This window comes from Perognathus longimembris, chromosome 18 (assembly GCF_023159225.1).
Source record: "Perognathus longimembris pacificus isolate PPM17 chromosome 18, ASM2315922v1, whole genome shotgun sequence".
NCBI classification, from domain to species: Eukaryota; Metazoa; Chordata; class Mammalia; order Rodentia; family Heteromyidae; genus Perognathus; species Perognathus longimembris.
The window spans coordinates 53154463-53161013 of record NC_063178.1 but is presented as its reverse complement, the minus strand read 5'-3'; the positions used below and the strand labels follow the sequence as shown (position 1 = coordinate 53161013).

Here is a 6551-nt window from a genome sequence, read left to right as displayed (position 1 = left end):
CTGCTATTACCACTTTCTGAATCAGAAATTAAAGGCAATCAGGAAATTTTTTTGTTCAGGCTTTCTGTCTTAGCTTGGGATAGATTTCACCATAAAATGATATATCTCTTTTAGCTGCACCCTTTTCTGAAGAACAGCGAATTTCACAATCCTGCTGGAGATCAGGTGATTTTGGATAAGAAAAGGAAATTGGAGGCAGAGTATGACATTGGAAACATTTGGAATTTCCCAGAAGGTCTTGAACTGGAGGTGAAAGTAGGAAAATTTTCTCCATATTCTCATCAATTGTCTTATCTGATGAAATGGTACACTGGGCCATAGCATCTACAGAGGTGGGTTGGATTTAATTGTGATGATTTTAAGGACATATAAGTAAGCAAAATTAAAATATATATCTGTTTGGATGCCTGCAAAGTACTCCATTTATACTAGCTGCTTAGGTGGCTGTGATACAATTATTATAGTTTGAAGGCAGTACAAGCAAGAATGGCTGTGAGATGCATAAAGATGCAACCACCAAAGAAGCAGGGCTGGACCCTAGTGACTCATTCCTGTAATGCTATCTTCTCAGGAGGTAGACATCCTCAGATCTAAGATTACTGATCTGTTTGAAGCCCAACCTGGCAGATAAGTCTTTGGAACTCTTATCTCAACTGACAAACAAAAACCTCAGGTGGAACTGTGGATCAAATTGTAGAGTACTAACCTTGAGCAAAACAAAAGCCCAAGGACCATGCACATACCCCGAGAGCAAACCCCAGGAACAGGACCAAAAAAAAAAAAAAAGGAAATTAACAGTCTCTAAATGTCAATTAAGAATAGTGTCATGGGGCTGGGGATATAGCCTAGTGGCAAGAGTGCCTGCCTCGGATACACGAGGCCCTAGGTTCGATTCTCCAGCACCACATATACAGAAAACGGCCAGAAGCGGCGCTGTGGCTCAAGTGGCAGAGTGCTAGCCTTGAGCGGGAAGAAGCCAGTGACAGTGCTCAGGCCCTGAGTCCAAGGCCCAGGACTGGCCAAAAAAAAAAAAAAAAAAAAAAAAGAATAGTGTCATAAAATATGAGTTGCATATTTATAGCAAGTTTTTAACACTGTGACAAAGTACCAAAGGTGTCATTTTATGTGGTTTCAAGATTTGCTTCCTTCTGTGGAGGTTTTATTCAAGGGTTAGTTGTCCTGCTAGTTATCTTTGGCGCGATGAATCCTTGAGAATCTATCAGAAGATTCTCACTTTTGGCCACTGAAAAACTAAGAAGATATGATAAATATGGAGATCATATAACCCTATAAAAGGGATGTCTATGCTCTACCTTAGTGCATACTGTTAAAGTTTCAAAGAGGATACTTCTTTCTTGCTGTTCACAATTTCATGGATGAGTAGGAGACAAAATATTCAATGATGTTCAATAAGCTTGCCAGTAGGACTTACTTTCTAACCATTAATCTCTACTTTTAAAGGTCTTCCATTTCTCAACCATTCAACAGACCACAGATCAAGGGTATAGCCCATAAACCTTTTGTGATCTTGTGATTGGGAATCTATAAGATCATTCAACACTTGACTGTACTTATGTGTATGGAAGTAATATGCTTTATAATCCAATATTTTAAAACAATGGATTTTTGGTGTATTACATAAAAGTTACTGACATATATATGATTTTCCTCAGTCTCCCCACTCTGTCTACAGTGAGAGTTGTGGTCCTAGATTCAGGAAATCCCCTCAGGAGAGAAAGGATGCCTGTTGCTTTGATTGCACTCCTTGTTCAGGTTATGAGATGGCTAATGGGTCAGATAAGTGCATGTCTTTGGGAGAAATTCATACTCTCTCCCAACCCATGCAAGTCAATTCAAATGTTGGATATTAGGATTCCACGATTAAAATTTTCTTTCACTCCCTTAGTAATTTAATTGGGACAGTTGTTGATACTTCTTTTAAAAAATCATGGCCTCTGATTTACATATAGATTTTTTTCTTAAATTTTTATTGTCAAACTGAGGTACAGAGAGGTTACACATTCATATGTTAGGCATTGGATACATTTATTATACTGTTTGTTACCTACTCCCTCATTCCCCCCTACCCCTTCCCCCTTTCTATTTTTCCCCCATAAGTTGTTCAGTTCATTTATATCAAACAGTTTTGCAAGTATTGCTTTTGTAGTCGTTTGTCTTTTTTTACCCTGTGTCTCTCGATTTTGGTATTCCCTTTTTATTTCCTAGTTCTAATACCAGTATACACAGTTTCCAATGTACTCAGATAAGATACACAGATAGTGCAGGTACAACCATAGGAAGGGGATACAAGAGGATCATCAATAATAGAAGCTATGGTTTCACATCGCATGATGAAAGTAATTACAACAGTGATATGACAGTCATTTCCATAAACTTTCTCTCTTCCCAGATGACATGATCCTATACCTAAAGAACCCCATTGACTCTACTCCAAAACTACTAGAGCTGATCCAAAACTTTGGCAAAGTTGCAGGATATAAAATAAATCCTCAAAAATCAATGGCCTTTCTATATGCTAATGACCTGAACAACGAGGCTGAAATCAGGAAAGCAACTCCTTTTGAAATAGCCTCACAAAACATAAAATACCTAGGAATAACCTTAACAAAGAAATGAAAGACCTCTATGATGATGAGAACTTTAAAAACATGAAAAATGAAATTAAGGCAGAACTCAGGAAATGGAAAAACCTCCCATGATCCTGGATTGGGAGGATTAATATAATCAAAATGGTAATGTTGCCAAAGGCTATCTACAAATTCAATGCAATACCCGTTAATATCCCAACACCATTTTTTAATGAAATAGACGAAGCAATCCAGAAATTTATGTGGAACAATAAAAGACCCAGAATAGCAAAAGCAATCCTAAGCAGAAAGAAGTGCAGGAGGAATTACAATAACAAACTTCAAGCTGTATTATAAAGCTATAGTAATAAAAACAGTATTATTTTTTTCTAGTCTGCTGTGTGCATGTTTACTCGGCTACTTATCTCTATAAGTTTAACTTCTGTCATATTAATTGTAAAGCTTCTTAAAGAACAAAGACTCTATCTTGTTCAAGATTACCTTCTGACTACAAAGGAAACACAGATCCTGCATATGTTTACTTCCTAGTGCTTAGGCCTTTTCTTACAACAGAGCGAGTGCTCAGGGTTGGGTTTGTTGTAAGAAGAAGGCATAGCTGTTGTGCATAGCATGACTTCATATCTCCTAAGAATGTCTTGATTCTCTGTTCCTACAGTTGAGTAGAGACAAGTGTAACAACTGCAAGAAGAACCACCATGTTCCTATCTATATTGTACAGAGAAGCAGAAAAATATGCAAGGCTTACGACCCACAATTTCAAATGAGGGGTTTGAGTTGTAACCACAATTCTGAGGATTATGACAGCATAAAGGAAAAAATTATTCGTGGATATTAGAAATGGCAAGAACTTAGATTTATGATTGCCGTGGTAAGTAAAGGAGCGTCAGTAAAACTGAAATATGAGGAATGAGTATGTAAACATGATGCAGACATAAAAATAATATTAACATCATCTGGTAATACTCAGTAATATTTACTTTATATTACTAAGTATTCATATGTCAAAAATATCTCCATATAGGCGTTTTCTAATTTCCTTTTGAGTACTACAAGGGGACTAATGGTAATTTGTCTCCCTCAGCAGATATGGACCAGAGTGTGAAGTGTCCAGATCATCAGTATGCCAACACATAGAGAAACCAGTGCCTCCCAAGAGCTGCAAGTTGTCTAGCTTATGGAGAGCCCTTAGGGATGGTCTTGGCCTGCATGGCTCTTTGCATATCTACACTCACAGTAGTTGTTCTTGGAGTCTTTGTGAAACATCACAACCCCCATTTGTCAAGGCTAACAACCAGGCTCTCAGCTACATCCTGCTTATCTCCCTCATCTTCTGCTTCTTCTGTTCCTTGGTCTTTATTGTCCATCCCAAAACAGTCATCTGCATTCTACAGCAAACCACATTTGGAGTTGCATTCACTATAGCTGTTTCTGCTGTCTTGGCCAAAATTGTAACTGTGGTTCTGGCCTTCAAGGTCACTTCTCCAGAGAGAACAATGAGATGGCTGCTGGTATCAGGGGCTCCCAACTTAATTATTCCCATCTGCACCCTGATCCAGGTGACTCTCTGTGGACTCTGCTGGGAAACTTTCCTCCCTTCATAGATACAGATTCCCACTCTGAACATGGCCTCATCATCATCCTCTGTAGTAAGGGCTCCCTCATAGCTTTCTACTGTGTATTGGGATACCTGGGCTCCCTGACCCTGGCCAGCTTCACTGTGGTTTTCCTGGCCAGGAACCTGCCTGTCACCTTCAATGAAGCCAAGTTCCTGAATTTCAACATGCTGGTGTTCTGCAGTGTGTGGCTCAGCTTCCTGCCTGGCTACCACAGTGCCAAGGGGAAGGTCATGGTGGCTGTGGAGGTCTTCTCCATCTTGGCCTCCAGTGCAGGGCTCCTGGGCTGCATCTTTGCCCCCAAGTGCTACATCATCTTAGTCAGGCCAAATAGAAATTGTCTGCATGGCTTCAGGGATAAAAGACATAGAAGTAGAGATAAGCATTATTAAGACTAAACTCATATATTTGATTACTGTATACAATTTCTGAGCTAAATCTATAGTCATCTTGTGGATACCTAAGACAGTATCCCAAATCTCATGTACTCATACTAATATACTCCTTTGTAAAATGAAAAGCTGTTATTTGTTAAATATTAAAGTATAAAATCTAATTCTATGCTGTACTTAACAGTCTTAGTCTGATGACTATTTTGCTACTATGTCACCTCAAACTTCTCATTTTATGGGTATCTTAAATCACACCATCTGATTTACAACTTGCTTCTTAGTAAGGATGTCTTTTGATTTGGTCTGTTATGTGAATGTTTGCAGTCCTATATAATTTATCATGTCAAAGTGTATATTTTTGTCTTTTCCTATCCAGTGTGTATACTTCTAGACATACATATTCTAGTTACAATAAATGGGGAGAACTATGCAATACATGTTTCTTTTGGCCCGGCTTACTTTGATTAAAATAATTTTTTCCATGCTTCCATTTCCTTCCAGACACTACATAACATTTTTTTCTGATGGAAGCTTAAAATTCCATTGTGTATGTATATACAAGTAATAAATTGGCAAATAGTAAAGATAAATCTCCAAAGCAAAATTATAAATAGCTAAACAAAATGCACAATGATGTACTCAACATCCTTAGCGTATGGGAATGCAAAGCCAAATGGCACTGAATTTTATCTCACTCTAGTGACAATGTCTATCATTAAGAAGGCTAATTTAAAAATGCTGCCAAGTATAAAGGGAAAAGGGACATGTATACTCAAGTTCATAGGAATGTAATTCCATATACCTAGTAGGGAAATCATTACGTAGCTTTAACATATGAAAGAGTGAGAAAACCTTGTGAGACTGAAGCCCATTGCATGCATACAGGGACAGATCTAAGTAAACCTGCTGTACAGCTAACACATACTACTGAGAATTGTTAAATTAAGTGATAAAATCCTGTATAATATAATGAATATACAAGTTAAAAAAAAGCAGGGGCAGCAGCATTAGGGAAAGGGACAGCTTGCATTCAGTCCACCCCCAGCACTTCTGCATAGACCCCTTCTCTGTTGAGAAGAAGAGAAATGCATTTGTCAAGGTGTTAGCCGTTATATTCCCAGGAACTTCAAAGAGCATTATGCTCCTCCAGGTCTCTAAATGGAGCAACAACTTGGCCAGGTCAGAGACAGAACCATATTGATTCATATGAGACCAAGTTGTCATTCCTTCTAACCATCCATCTTTCTTTTTTCTTCTTTCTTCCTCTTTTACTTTACTTCCTCCCTCCCTCCCTCCCTCCCTCCCTCCCTCCCTCCCTCCCTCCCTCCCTCCCTCCCTCCATCACTTCCTTTTCTTTTATGCCACTACGTGGGATTGAACTTCAGGGCCTAGCTACTGTCCCTTAGCTGTTTTTAATTTTTGCAAGGCTGTCACTTTACCACTTGAGTCATACCTGCAACTCTAGATTTTTGCTCATTAATTGGAGATAAGAATGCCATAGACTTTTCTATCTGGGTTGGCTTCAAACCAGTATCCTCAGATCTTAGCCTCCTGAGTAGCTAGGATTGTAGGTGGGAGCCGCTGCCTGGACCTGTTCCAATATAGTACTCTGAAGAGAGATTGGGAGAAATCTGGGGGTTTCAAATGTGGTTATCACATGAATGATTCTGAACTACAGGGTAGAGATGGATTTATGTGGAATCAATACAGTTTTGGCTCCCCATTTTTAAGTGTAAGAGCCAAGCAGTTCATTTCTCAGTATCAAGCCTAAATTCAATTCTGAGTCTCAATTTTCTGGTTGCCAAGTTTTGGGATTTTCCTCCCTTCTTTTCCTATGTGACCCTGGAGGCAAGGGTAATACTGTCCACCAAGTGTTGCTGGTGATGGGGCTTTAGTGTCCATCAGAAGAAGGCCACGGTGTCTCTGTGTACTGAGTG

At 39.0% G+C, this 6551-nt stretch overlaps 1 pseudogene; it reads left to right on the top strand.

Moving 5' to 3' along the window:
- The first annotated feature begins 3695 nt into the window (after nucleotides 1–3695).
- Nucleotides 3696–4614, top strand: LOC125367086 (annotated as a pseudogene).
- Nucleotides 4615–6551: the final 1937 nt, after the last annotated feature.